This window comes from Anser cygnoides, chromosome 3 (genome assembly GCF_040182565.1).
Source record: "Anser cygnoides isolate HZ-2024a breed goose chromosome 3, Taihu_goose_T2T_genome, whole genome shotgun sequence".
NCBI classification, from domain to species: Eukaryota; Metazoa; Chordata; class Aves; order Anseriformes; family Anatidae; genus Anser; species Anser cygnoides.
In genome coordinates, this window is record NC_089875.1 from 97,740,652 (window position 1) to 97,755,262 (window position 14,611).

General features: G+C 48.3%; 1 protein-coding gene across 2 annotated transcripts in view; it reads left to right on the plus strand.

The window, feature by feature from the left end:
• Positions 1-10,804: 10,804 nt before the first annotated feature.
• ELOVL5 (ELOVL fatty acid elongase 5) overlaps positions 10,805-14,611 on the plus strand; it is a 36,032-nt gene continuing 32,225 nt past the window's right edge. Inside the window, exon 1 of one of the 2 annotated variants that reach the window (XM_066994799.1) lies at positions 10,805-10,890. The gene's annotated coding sequence lies outside the window, so the exon portion shown is untranslated. The remainder of the gene's footprint in view (positions 10,891-14,611) is intronic. The other variant, XM_066994800.1, reaches the window with a different exon arrangement.

Here is a 14,611-nt window from a genome sequence, read left to right on the forward strand (position 1 = left end):
ACGTACAGGCAGAGGACAAAGGCTTTCAGAGCCCGTGTGGCCCATCGTGTTGTCCCTGGGGACAGACGTCCTCCGAAGTGCTGGCGGTGGGAACGCTAAGCCTCCCTGTCAGAACCATCACCCCAGGTGGGAGCAAGTGACTGCGACTTTACAGTCGGTCAGACAGAGATTAGGGCTGAGGAAAGGGCAGAGGAAAGGCGAGTGCAGTATCTTGAAATAAATGCAAGATCTGAGTATAACAAAGCTATCTGCTGGAAGCAGCTGGGCGGTGAACAGCCCTGCCCTCAGGCCGTGGCCCAGGGGAGCTCCCCAGAGAGGGAGCAAGGCCTCAATCACTGCACCAAGCACGTTACAAACACAGCTGAAGAAGAGCCCTCTAACTCAGTGCTCAGGCACTCACAGGGCCACACACACTACTGCTCAAATGTCTGAAGCCAGCCCTACTATTATTAAACCAAAATGCACTTCCCTACTTTCCTTAAAGAAGACAAACCTCCATTATCAAAAGGGGTAGTTACGCTCAGTTAGCTTGTAATTCTGATCTTAATGGGTTTCGTGCTGTTGCCATTATTAGACAAGCCTTCACCATGTGGGCGGAAGCCGAAAACCTGCCAAGAGCTAAGAGACAAATAAGAAACTATTTGAGGAATGGGGATTTCTGATGTGAGCCCTTGATGATGAATTCACTGCAGTCATGAAAACTGGGCCAGAAGCTGAAACGCCGAGCTGCCTTTCCTGTAGGGTTGGTGCTCCAACAACAGAGCTGGAGCAAAAATGTGATGTTTATAGAGAGAGACACGATCAATGATCCATACAAGGGATGTAACAAGGCAGCTACCTTGTCAAGATGATACGAGGAGAAGCAGTTTATAGCAAAAAGCAAATAGGCTTTGGTGATGCTTTTTTTTTTTTTTCTCATAAAAGTAGGTTGAAGAAAGCAAGATATATTGAAGCTGACAGTGTATTGAACTTGCCAGCAGTTCAAAGCTAGAACCTCTTGTTCATGCTGTGCAGAACATGCACCTGCTATGTGCAAGAGGTAAAGGATGAGGAGCACAGAGTCCTCGCACAGAATAAAGGGATGAACTGATTATTCCTCCCATGTTTCAGAGGATGCTCTATGCAGTGCCCAGCACAGAAGATAAACATATTCAGTGAGAGTGTGCGTGTGAAACTGCTGCAATAATATAATAAAATCCTGACACTTAGGGCTGGTAGGTGCCTATACATAAAAGAATATATTTTTTTAAATACGCTCCATTGAGCTTGTAATGCTTCTCCTGGTATATAACAAAAAGATGACAAGAGCTGTTTACAGTGACCATTCATGCAGGTTAAGTCTGAACAAAAAGCTCCATTCAAGTGAAAGGTGACGAGGGTGTGAGGATACCATACCGCCTATGCTAAGCTAAAGCTTCAGAGTGGTTTTTCTCAGCAACAACTGCATCTGGAATTTAGCACACTTCACCAATACGTAGGAGTTCAGGCAATTTTTAACTTGTCTAATTATAGCATGTCGGTAGTGATACTATAATTACAAGTATGGAGGCACTCTCATATATATGCCTAGAGGAGCTTCTGGTGCCAAGAAGAGCTGTTAGCAACCATAAGTGTCCTTGGTATACACAGTGCTAATTTACTTGTAGTTCAAATGTATGTAAGTGCTCAGACACCTAATTGAGTCCCGGCAGCTGAGCAAGTTCCTGTGCACAAGCAGTAGCTAAAAGCTTGCGCCACAGCAAGAGCAATGCATGCCAGCTTCAACCTGTGGAGATTTATGCTATATACTTTATTTCTCATTTCCAACAGGAAGTGAGAGTACAAACAATTTATTTCCGTGGTTGAAGTGACGCCTGGTAACTCATTAAATGTCAGTAACATGGAGTTTCTGAGTTCCAGCTGTTTCCCTCTGACACAGAGAAGCCCTCCTGGAGATGAAGGAGTCTGGGGACATCCCAGAGCAGCAATTCCCATCCACACTGCAGTTGGAGCCACAGCGACTGCTCAGAAATGTTTGGTCCTTACCATGTTTTAATAAGTTAAATCAAGGCTGACTTAAGGCTGACAAGAGCTGAGGTCTCATAAAGTCCGGGATTGCAGAGCTGAAGAGAAGTAGACACAAAGATACTTACTTTCTTTCTTATTTTAATAAACAAAATGAAACTTGAGAAAAATAAACTCCAGCAAGCCTACAACCTTGTTATTCTGCAGGAGTTACTTACACTTAATACAAGTTATTTTCCTTGCACTACTGCTAAATTCAAATAGACCGCTGATTTCAATATATCTGGGCTTCTCTGGTCAATTTTTCAGAGCACTGAAAGCAACTTCTTGTTTCTGTTTCAAAACACAAACATAATCTGAGGTTGGATATATATCACTACAGCTTTCAATTTTAGAAAAAAAACAGTGCATAAAATTACTCCAATAATAATAATAAAAACAGATTAATAGAACAAACGTATTGAATCTCTTCCTTTTGAATGAGAAAAAGACAGTTACAGAAAAAAAGAATTGCTATTTAAAGTTAGCAAATAATAACAATACAGCTATTAGACATTGATAAAGGCAAACCAGAAAACGAGATCAAATTTAGAAACAGAATCTTTTACCACAGAAATCGCTGGAAACATTAGTGTCAAATGTAAGAGACAAAACTGTCTCAAAAAGAGGAACTTGACTCATTTAAATTGAAGTTATGCAAGAGAAATAAAGACAGACAAGAAAAAAAGATGGAAAGAAGGAAAGAAAGAAAACACAACAAGAACTGGGTCTCATAATCCCAATATTTTCTTAAAGCGGCTGCTCATATGTGTAGATCTACTAACCTTCCACTCTTGGAAGTGGTCAACAAAACCTACAGAATACACTCAGCACACTGGAGCTTGGTAGGACAGATATTGATGTTACAGGCTAGTACATAGTGTCTGATAATAGTGCAATCATGTCATTCCCCTACAGTTCTGCTCCTGCTGCCCTTTAAAAATATATATATATATGTCAAGAAACCCTAATAATTATGAGATTTGTGTCAAAGGACTGGAAATAAAATTTGAAGCAGACAAATAAACAGGTGTCAGCAGACAGCATCTTGGAAATTTTATAAATGCAAAAAAAAAAAAAAATGTAAGCAGGAAATGGGAATTAAGATTATAGGCTAAATTCTGCACCTGAGGCCCAATTCCCCCTAGAACAACAGCCTCTTTTTGAAGGGAAAACTTCTTCTTTCTGAGGACCCCACCATCACCTCGTGTTGACTTTAGCACAGGCAGGGCCTTGGCTGGCAGTCTCAGTCTCAACCTGTAAACCTGGGACGTGCTAACATCTGTGACGAGGGACGTTCATTTTGGCTGCTAACCTGGCACAGCAGGAATAGTTTAGTGTCTTCTGCTGTACTCAGGAAAATCTCACTGTGCTTAAGGGTGAGGGAATGGATTAGATCAGCTTGAAGACCTTTGCTTACTTACGACCTTGTGATGAGTCTGTGAGGCCTCTCTGGAGAGCCTCCAGGACTATTCCCTTAATGCTCCTTGGGTCGTTAACCAAATGACTCCAGTGGGGGTGCAACACCTTTATACCTTTCACCTATCTCCTGAAGAATCAGGGTCCTCTCTACGCACACATAGCAGGAGACCATCCCTACCCTGAGGAGTTTAGAGTCTAAAGCAGTCAAACAAGGCAAAGGGTGAGGGAGAAAGAGATGAATATCCACTCTTATTTATCTCAGTGGCTACTTATATCCATTATTGTTCACAGCTGGAAAAAAAAAATGCAGCACTGATTCCTAGGAGAGAAAAGCAAACCACCCTTGCTTCTGCCCCTGCCCATGGCAGGGGGTTTGGACTAGATGACCTTTAAATGTCCTTTACAATCTAAGCTATCATGCTATCACCCACAAGGAAAACCAAACTACGTTTCATTTAACAAGAAGAAAACTTAGGCTAAAGTATCCCCTATACAAAAGCTGACATGGATTTGTGGCCTTATCTCTTACCAAGGATTATTCCCGACTGCTGGTAATTTGCTGTCAGGGAACACACTCAGGGGCCTTCCACAGTTCTCCACTGTTTTGGGTGACTGAGTTTTCAGTGTTTCAGAGTGGACTCTCTGAAGCCCACAATGATCAATGAGAACAAGAAAAAGAAAATGTTATTTCATATGTTTAAGCTCTACCTTGGTGTTTTTTGGTAATTGCCTGTAAAATATATTCTCAGGCTTTCTCCTTCCCAGGCTGTGTGAGCGAAGGTCCCAAGAAGGCTGCAGAGACTGCAGGGCAAAGGCAGGTTCTGCTTCAGAACTGAAGCAATGCTTGGGAGTGGGAAAAGATACCTGAACACTTTATATTGGGGAAAACAGTTATCCTCGCCTTCATACGTAGGCTGAGCAAGCACCAGAGACAGCACATTGGATATGCAGTGAACTCAGCTCCTGGGGAGAAGATATGCAGGGGAGGGCTCAGCTTTGCGTACTGAAGCTTTACTATCCTGCAGGCAGGAAGGGAGGCTTCAAGCTGGGCTGTACAGACAGCGATCCTGGAATAAAGCAGACTATTAAAATCACATGCAGTAGGTTTCATTCGGGACAAACGTCCAGGTATAATGGTTTTCTTGAAAAGATCTTTTGTAAACAGAAAAAAAAAAGGAGAAGAAGGAGAGGAGTTACAGCAGGACCTGAGCGCTCTGTTGGGAAACATCCTCCTCAGTAATATGACTGCAGTGATGACTTCGTAACTACACCGACTGTTCAGGCAAGAGTTGGTGGCACAAAGTGAAGCCACAAGGCAATGTGAATGGATTTAATACTTGCACGATTCCAGCAAGGAGTGACAACCATTCAGATTTATGGACATGTTTTTAGATAAATCAGGGCATTTACAAAAATCCTTTCCCCTGTTGCTTTTGCATTAAGACAGGATGACTTACAGTTAGCTCTAAGCAGTGGGACAGCGCTCTCTCTCAACAACAAAACTATCTCAAAAGGTTTACGCTGGCTGTGATTAAAGAGTAGTAGACAGGGAACATGGCGCATGAAGAGGGATCGCACCTCCCCTGAGGAACAGCCGCCAGCGTTTTTCAGTTGAGGTTACGTGGGAGCACAGTGCTGAGAACCAGCACCACCGCTGACTGCCAGTGCTCTCTGTAAAGACAGTGTTCCAACTATCTTAATTAAATACCCAGTGGTTAAAGAGTGCATGTTTTAAACCTTTGGCAATCTCCCTTTTCCGAGGCAGGAAAAAATAAAATCCCCAGGGCTTGGGGTCAAATAGGTATATTGTCTAGTAAATGTATTGAAATCTGCACTAACTTTATTTCAGCAGTGAGGACAGCCTGGTTCTCCTCCTTGTTCTCTTATTTATTCTCTGTCCTTCACTCTTTCATTCCTTTATTCCTTATACAAAGCTACCTTAGCCTACAGCCATCTATAAGAAAACCTAACAAAAAGTTGCATTCACATTTTTTTCCCCCAAAACAAATGCTGCCTTTAACTGCTTTCCCAAACCAGAATATCTAATAGTCTTAATGGAAATACAGTGGTGTGCTCCTACCAGCTCTGCTCTACTGAGTGATGTAACAGCTCCAAATGCCATTCTGACTACTTTTGAGTTGGGACAGTAATAAAAGATAAAGCAGAAAATTGGTGACAGGCTGCAGTGGACAAGGATATGTCTATGATGTTGTTTTGGAAGAACGAATGTTGTCTGGAAGGATTAGATGTTGCAATCCCTACAGTAAGTCAACAAAAATGCACCATAAAAGGAATAGTCAGGGAGCAGGCATCCAATTACTAATGCAAAATAATGCAGTTTATACTTTGATTCCAGTTCTAATTACCCTGCTATGATTACCATTAGCTCTTGTAACATCACTCCTTGGCAGCTTTCTAGATGAAGTCACAATACACTTTCTCCCTTGAAGACCTTCTAATCTTAACCGCTGGTGTGCACAAATCGTGAGGGGAATACCCAGAAGAAGGCAGGACAGCAGGGCCAGGCTGCCAGGGCTTTCTGGGGCCAGACCGAAGCCAGCGGGACAGAGTACAGAGAGGTCCGGCCACGGCCCCTGCCTCGGGGCTGAAATGATCCTTACAGCCCGCTCCCTGCCTCAACCAGCCCCTTATGGGCTGAGCTAAGTGGCTGAGAGACTGGGTTTGCCCCAGAAAGAGGTACAGTCTGAGCAGGGTGTTGAAAATTAGATGCCCCTGACGGTCATTTGTAACACAGATGCTGACAAGGAGGAGCGATCAGTGCGGGACACGTGGGCACTACCTACCTGGGCTAGCTGTGTACCCCCTGGTTAAGTGAGTATTTTTCCCTCATCCCCCTTTTGAAACTACCTGCTCCGTTACTACTTGCTCACCAGAAACACCTTTTAATTCCCCCCGTGCGCCTCCTATTAGCAGCCCCGGCAGCTGCCGGAGCCAGCTATCTCGCAGTGCCACGGGGGCCAACCAGCTGGTGTACAGTGGCAAGATTCCCAGGGCTTGTTATTGTCGAAGCTCAGGGCAATCAAAGCTCAGCAGCCAATTAACGGCACCAAATGAAAACGAGCATAGCCCAAGCACCAAAGATAAGCTGCATTGACAGGGGTGGGTTTTCATCAAGTTTTCTCTCTGAGACGACAAGCGGCATCGTGGGATAGAAAAACACGCTAGCAACAACGGCAGAGAAAAGTTTGCAAGTATTTGACCTGTGTTCTATTTGGTTAGAAATAAAACATTTTGCTACCGCGGGACACCATCTGTTCTGCCTCTGGGGTAAACCTGGCTCTTCAAATACTCTGCAAGTTTGGTGAGTTGATGCGGTCTTAGAAAAAAAGTCATTTGCCTGCAGCACTGCACGCTGGAGGCAGATGTAAGGAGAGGAAGAGGAAATGCAGGAACGTAACTGTTGTTAATGGGAAACGTGTGAAATTGGATTACCAACACTGGGGCAAAATCCTGCCTCCAGTCCAGCGTGTGAGAGTTTTACCCGTGATGGCAGATAGCAGAAGTTCTCAGAAGTTAACGACAGTTTGCAACAGGATCATCCTCAGAATAGCGAGTGTGTTCACGACAGTTTTGTGCTGAAATATGAAAACAACAGCTTCACCCAGCCACTTGTTAACAATACCTGCCAAGTACGAAATTATCAAGAAAACCTTGGCCACAAGCCTTTTTCACAAGGACCATGTAATTAAAAGAGTTAGACAAAGTTTTACAAACAGCATAAAGCATTTGTGCTTCACACAGAAGAAGAAAATGCCATATTCTAAACAGAGAGATACTGAAATTTCAGGCCTGATACTTTAGTCCAGTGTTTGATTTAAAGGGAACAATAATCATATCCCACTTATCTCACTGATAAAGAACATGGGACTGCCACAGTCAGCCTGGACAGAAGCCAAGGCAAACCCAAGCAGAGTTGAGGATTTGCGTTGAGATGACTGCGTCGCAAACGATGGTTGTTTATACAAATCAATTTGTTCATTTCTAGAAAAACTGGATTAATTTGTTTCTAATCAAAGCAAAGAACTATTCATTACAGTGCGGATGACGAAGCACTACTAAATAGGCATAGCCAGGATTTCTAATTGATTTTTTTTAAAAAGAAAAGGTCAAGTTAATCACCTGCCCCTCCAAATAATGAAATTTAGGCTCATTTCCCTGCAATGCACACTTCCATCACTTTATCCATGCTAATTTCAAACATCACACCGATGGACCTTCTACTCCAAACTCTTTCTCCTGCGCCATAGCCCCCAATGACTCTCAATTCTACTTTCAGTTGTTCCAGCTCTTGTCCTCCTATCTGTACTCCCGAACACTAGCAGCTATTTAACCAGTTCCCTTTGCTAACCATTGCGTAAGGAGAAGTTGATTTAGTGAGGACAACCGTGTCTCCTGAGGCCTCGTCATCTCTGCTGCTGCTACCTAGGCTAGGCCACTCGTGCTCAGCACTCTGCCTCTTCTCTTCTCCCTCTTAAAAAGCAGGATTACGATAGTCATGAGACGCATGTAAATCCACTAGTCGGAGACCTCTGGAGGAATAATGTTATCAAAATGCAAGGCACAATTTATTTTAAACTTGTCCTGGCAATCTTTGGGTCTAAATCCCTGATAATGTTTAATTGGCCCCGTTGTGAACTCCAGCTTCATCGACCCCACTCTGATAGCGAGGTCTCTGAAGCCCATCCTGAGCAAACATTTCATGACAGCATTTCATCGGCACTCGGTGGTGAGGCCAACAGCAACGCTCGCTTGTGAAAAACTTGCAGATGCTCCAACAAAACACTTGGAACACCAAGACTCGGTAGATCTGCAGCCCAGAATGACATTGGCCTGCCCCTGCCCCTCATCAGGTGCCAAATGCTTGGTGCCAAAACTATTCAGCAAATTTTTAACTCTTTAAACAAGCATGAACAAACAACCCCTTTGTTTACTCAGAGTTCTCCTGACTGGGTAATTCTGAAACAAGATTTCCCATGGCGTGACCTCGCTCTCATTTTCTGACTGATAAGAACACGAGCACTTCAGAGAGGTCAGGAGAGGAAAAGAAACAGCAGCTCGGGGAGCCGGTACCGTGCCGGTAAAGCCAAAACTCCCCGGCGTTCCTCTCCCCCGGTCTGTAACTCTCTCTTCTCCAGTGCCCGCTGCTCGACTGAAGGAAAGCACCCGGGCTCCGCAGGTATACAGAGCACGTTGTAAGTCCAAGGGACAAGAGCACGCTCTGAGTCAGAGGGAGACGAAGCTGCCATGTGCCCTGCTGCTTGTCACCACACAGGCAGAAGCAGGTCACGTCGCAGGCACGAGGGAGGCAGCCAGCAGCACGTCCCTCTCCTGCGCGGGGAACCGCTCGCCTTCCAGCCGCTACCAGCCCTACACCCTGTTCCCTACACTCTGCTCCATCCCTTCTCGCATCTGAAGTTGCAGGGGCTGTTAGTTTTTATTTTTAAGCTACCCGATTGAGTCTTAATTATTTAGGCATCTTCCAGATTTAGAAAGCTGTTTTGGCTGTGAACGTAACAGCCGGTGCAATCATATCTCATCAATAAACCATGGGGAAAAAATGGGTACGCCTGTCAGGAAGCAACTTTATTTAAAGCACATTTCAAAGTCAAGTTCAGATTTATAGATGCGAAAAGACCTAACGTTGGTCACGTTTCAACAAGTGCATGATATTTTAGCTCGCTGATGTGAAAGTGAGAAAAAAGGGGATTTGTACTTTATTCCATTACCTTTGCTGCCAGCAAGATAGGAGGGATCACAGGATCTCCCCTCAAAGCAGAAGGAATGCTTCTGTAGCATCCAAAATACAGACTCGGGCAAGGGGTCTCTAGAAGGGTGTACTCATTTGAGAGTTACGTTAGCTTTCATGTTTTTTTCCAAAAGTGTTAAAACTTGTGACTGCTCACACCTTACTGAAAACCGCTACAGAGTCTCAAATCACACACAAAATAATCATACGGGGGGGCTGTTCCTTCAAAGAGCAAGGGAAATGGGAAACTTTTGGCTTTTAAAACCAAAATACATTCCTATTAACATCCTACTGTGGTCAAGAAGTAAGGTAACACTGTGGTGTGGCCCTGACGACCAATATGGAGAAAGATACTTGAAGAAAGATTTTTTTTTTCTTGTTCCAATATTAAAGAAAGGTTTTTATTTGTTTGGTTTTTGTTCGTTTTTCTGATCGCACAGGGCAAACAAGCTGTTACGACGTTGCCTGTTTACAACAGAGCATCACCCTTAGGAACTCTTGGTACTCTGAACTCAAACCAGGTCAGGTTGCAACACTCTGCTTAGGCCAGCTGGCCACGGACACAGGAACAGCGAATTATTACAGGATGAAAGGGATATTGTAGGATATCGGGCTGGCAAGGTTAGCCTCGGTGGCTTCACCTGCACGGCCTCGTTGTACACCCAGAGGAAAAGTTCAGCACCTCCTTGCTCCTGCAGCTTTCTAAAACTGCTAACCGTGCAGTTTGTTGCTGCCCGTTGAGCATGGACACTTGGACTACAGCTCGGGCAAATTGCTGCTCTGCTCCTCTCCTTCGTGGAGCAGGGCTGCTTTTTATTTCACAGCATGGCCGAGGTTGGCAGGGACCTCTGGAGACCACCCGGTCCAACCCCCTGCCGAGCAGGATCCCCTAGAGCACGTTACATAGGATGGCATCCAGGCGGGTTTGGGACACCTCCAGAGAAGGAGACTCCACAGCCTCTCTGGGCAGCCTGTCCCAGTGCTGTGTCACCTCACAGCTAAGAAGCACTCCCTCAGATTCAGACAGAAAACTCAGACAACATTTTCATTTATTTAGCAAAGAGACGGAACAAAGTCTTTAAAAGCTCGTCTTCTGGCACGAGGTGTGAGGGCCAGCCTGAGAGGGGCAGACGTGGGGGGCGAGGGCAAGAGGGGGGCTGCGGGCTCCATTTTGTCCCCGCAGCCCCCGGGGCCGCCCTCCCCGCCGCCACACGCGGGGGGCGCTTCGGGTCCGTTCGGGTCTGTTCGGATGGGTTCGGGTCGCTTCGGGTCACTTCGGGTCGGTTCGGGTCCGTCCGGGTCACTTCGGGTCCGTTCGGGTCGGTTCGGGTCGGTTCGGGTCCGTTCGGGTCCGTTCGGGTCCGTCCGTCTCGGCCCGGTCCGGCGCCAACCGCCGGGGGCGTGGCCGCGAGGTTCCCAAACCTCTCCCGAACCTTCCACCGCCGCCGGATTGGCCCCCGCCGCCCATGACGTCATAGCGCGCCCCCCTCCCGCCCCGCCCGCCCCCTCGCATCCCTCTCCCCACCCGCACCACCGTGACGTCACAGTCAGCCCACGGGCGGCCCGGGGGCGGGGCCTCCCCGCGCAAGCCCCGCCCCCGGCCCCGCCCCCCGGCCCCGCAGCGCGCCCAGTGCCGGCCGGTGCCGCCCGCGCCCCAGGTACGGCCCGGGGGGGGGGGGGGGGGGGGGGGGGGCAGCGGGGTTTGGGGGGATTTGGGGGGGTTTGGGGTGCGGGACGGGGATGGGGCGCGGGGGGGACAGCCGGGGGGGTCCCCCCATAGACAGCTTGGGGAGCATGATGCAATCCCGCATCGCCATGGCTACCGCATCTCCCAACTTGGGGCTGCGCCTTGCCCGGGCACGGGAAGTCCTTGGGGGGGGGGCATGAAAAAAAGGGGAAAATTTAAAAAAAAAAAAAAATTTAAAAAGAGACGCGCACGGGAAGGGGGGGGGGGGAGTTCCCCTTGTCCCCGTAACCCCGCCGCGCGTGTCTTCCCACGGGCCGGCCCGTGGGAAGGACACGGACAGACACACGGACACGGACAGACACACGGACACGGATGGACACATGGACAGACACACGGACACACACGGACACACGGACATGGACGGACGCACGGCCTCCAAGCTCCCCGTGTGGCTTGAGCGTGGCGGCTCCGAGCATCCCGTGCCGTGGGGAGCGGGGGAAGATCGCGAGTGGGGTGCTGGTGCTGGTGCTGGTGGTGGTGCTGGTGCTGGGGGGCAGGGGGCTAGGAAATGGTGGGGAAGGGAAGGAGCCCCCCAAAGCAGCGGGTGCAGCTGCATGGAGGATGCTTCCGGACAGGAAGCCTCGGCGAAGGGCGCTGTGCGGATGGCAGCACGCCCTGCGGCTGCAGACGGAGCGGGGTGAGCGCGCGGGGCTCCTCCTGCCAGGGCTCGGTGGCCAAGTTTGGGGTTGGGTCGCTCCCAGGGTGAGGGGGACGTGGTGGTGGTGGTGGTGGTGGTGGTGGTGGTGGTGGTGGTGCTCGCCGGGGCTCGTGCTCAGCACGCTGCTGGCTGCTGGCTGGGGACGGCCCCAGCGTGGTTCTGGCTGTTGGGGCGTTCGTGTTGGCGTGCACAGAGCGAGGATTTCCCTTCAAAACCTCCGGTGCCTGTAGCTGGCGGGGATCAGCTCGGTGGGAGTCCCCTTCCAGCTCCCCAGGAGCCGAGGGAGGTGCAAAAGAGACCGCCGAGGTCAGCGATGGGCTCGTCCTTGGTGACACCCACCGACGGGGCTCGTGGCCCCAAACCGGCGCCAGAATTGTGGGTTCCGGGCTGGGTGTCTTACAAACAGCACCAGCGATGCCTGCTGGAAGCGCATGTTCTTTGTAAAAAGCAATTGCACTTTGCGTAGTTTGGGGTATTTTACGTAGCAGCTGTAGATGAAGTATCTCGATGTATGTGTGTTTGTAGCCTAAACGCAGCATCCGTAGGGTTTTTTAGCTGGTGTGCTCTCTGACCGCCCTTTGGGTATGCTCAGCGCAGTATTTTTAGTAAGTTGTTGTTGCCTTCACGTCTCTCAGCAAGAATTCCTCCTGCTGCATTCCTCGCCCTTAGTGCAGTGGGAGCTGAAATAAAATATTTTGAATTCTCTCCTCTTATCTCTTCTTTTCCTGCTGACCTTCCTTTTGTGTTGCTTGCAAGAGGAATTAGCTTAGAGAAGGTGCCCTCAGCAGGACAACAAAACGTGTAAATGTGTCAGGTGGAAATAACAGGCTGCTGGGCGCTAACTTAAATTGCTCATTTTGCAGCTCGCTGGGAGCAGAGCTTGGGAAATGTGTTTGAAAAATCTTGATTTTTTTGGCTGCAGAACCGAACGTTTCAGGTTTCCAGACTGCTTGTGGTGTTCCCGTTCGGGTGGTGACAGGTGGGAAGCCCAGTGCTGAGGGTGAATCAGAGCTGCCCGGGTAGGAGCATGATCTTTGTAAGTTTTGTTCAGTTGATAGCTGGTTAAATGCTTTCACACAACAAGCAGACCCCGTTCCTTTACCTTCCTCATTTCTGGGCCGCAGGCATTGCAACACGAAACACTTGCGTTGCTGCAGAGCTCAAAAACCCACCCGTGTAGAGGCAGCGCTCGAGTAGAGGAGCTCTCGCCAGGTTAAAGCACTCGCTGCCTTTGCCTTCCCCTGCCTGGTGGTCTCCGTGGAGCCCCCCGATTAATGCCGTCCGTGCATCGCCTAAGGGAAATGTTTTGTGAGAGAAGACCTGAAAAGCCTTTAGGAGCAGACAGGGTCCTGGTGGGTTCCTTATTGCCCGCGGTGAGGGTTTGTCGCAGAGGCCGGGTGCTGCCTCGCTGCTGAGGAGCCAAGGCCACCCGGCTCCAGCCCCCTGCCGTGGCAGGGACACCTCCCACCAGGCCTGGTTGCCCAAAGCCCCATCCAGCCTGGCCTTGAGCACCTCCAGGGAAATACTTCTGCATCTCGTTTCTTGCTTATTTTGAGGCCGTGCACGAGCTGACCCTGTGCCTATTCTGAGGAACCCAAGTTCCTCTTGAGGTTTGCCAGCTCTTTGCGGAGGTCATGAAGGCGCGTATTTATTCCGGTGCTTTTTGCCATAACCTCTCCCCCGAGCAGCCAAACAACTTGCTTGTTTTGTCCTCTTAATCTTCGTCCTCTTTCATTGCAGTATCTGAAATCAGTCTCACAGCGAGATCCTTAAAGCTGTTTAAACATGCGAGTGCTTTGAGGCTGCTGGCCTAAACTTCGCAGCAGCATCCTCCTGTCTTTAAAGTGCGAGATTATATCCTTCCGGGATGCAACACGTGCTTTTAAGCTGTTCGACTTCGGAAATCGATGCTTACTGTATGCCTTTCAGGCTCCAAAACGCTGCGCAAAACTGACAACAAGCCTTGTAACCTGTAGCTGTCTTGTCATCTGCAGCGTACTCCCTGATTTGTGCTGTGATTCCCAAACGCGCTGTTCCCGCAGTCCACGGGGCTTCTGCATGCTAGCGTCAGAAACGCTTTTCCCCTTAAAGATCACACGCGTTCGTCCACGTGCAGGCAAATGAAGAGAATAATTAAGGAATTACGTCGAAGCCAGTCTGTTTGGAAACTGGCTTCCAGCTCAGCTGCTTCGCCGAGTGCTGCTCAGGTGCCACGCTCAGATCGCTGCCGCCGTCGTTTTTGCTACCAAGACGCCTCTCGGAGTTGCAGTGGACTCCGTGTGCAGTGACTCTGCTTAAATCAGTTTTACTTCCTAAAGTTCACTGCCTTGGTTTCTCTATTTGTGTGCTGGTGTTTAGGACACATTATCTGACGGGGTAAATAAGAGCACAAGAACAAACTTGTCCAAAGTATGCGCTTTGTGCACGCTTTCCCAGCGCGGTCTGTGCGGTGAAGAGTTATTTAATTTCCTCGATCAAATGGTTGACTCACGCCAAGCACAAAGCGTCGAGCGTTTGGAAAGCACAATGGCAGTCTAATAAATTCCCTCACCAGGTGTACAGTTTTTACGGATGCAGGCTGCTGGATGTAGTTGTCACTTCTCCAGGAACAAATGAATCACCCTGCTTCTGCTGAACTCACTAATGTAAACTGGGATCGGGTCTCAGCATCATCCCGTTGCATCTGATGTTTTGCCTGCCCTTATTAAAGCTTTGTTAGCTATATAGGTTGTGCTTCGGTAATGATAGCTTCATTAACGACCAATGGCATATCGAGGAGGTAGAAATACAAAAACCTTTCACGAACTTGTATTTAAACTACAGCTGTCTGGATTTAATTGACCTCTGTGTTAAGGCTCCGTGCTGAACGTTTGTCTGCCAAGCGGGATGTTTTCTGGGCGATGACTAAACGCGCTAAGTTGTAGTAATATTTTCGGGAAACAAGACTTGCTTGTGAAAAGCAATAGCAGACATG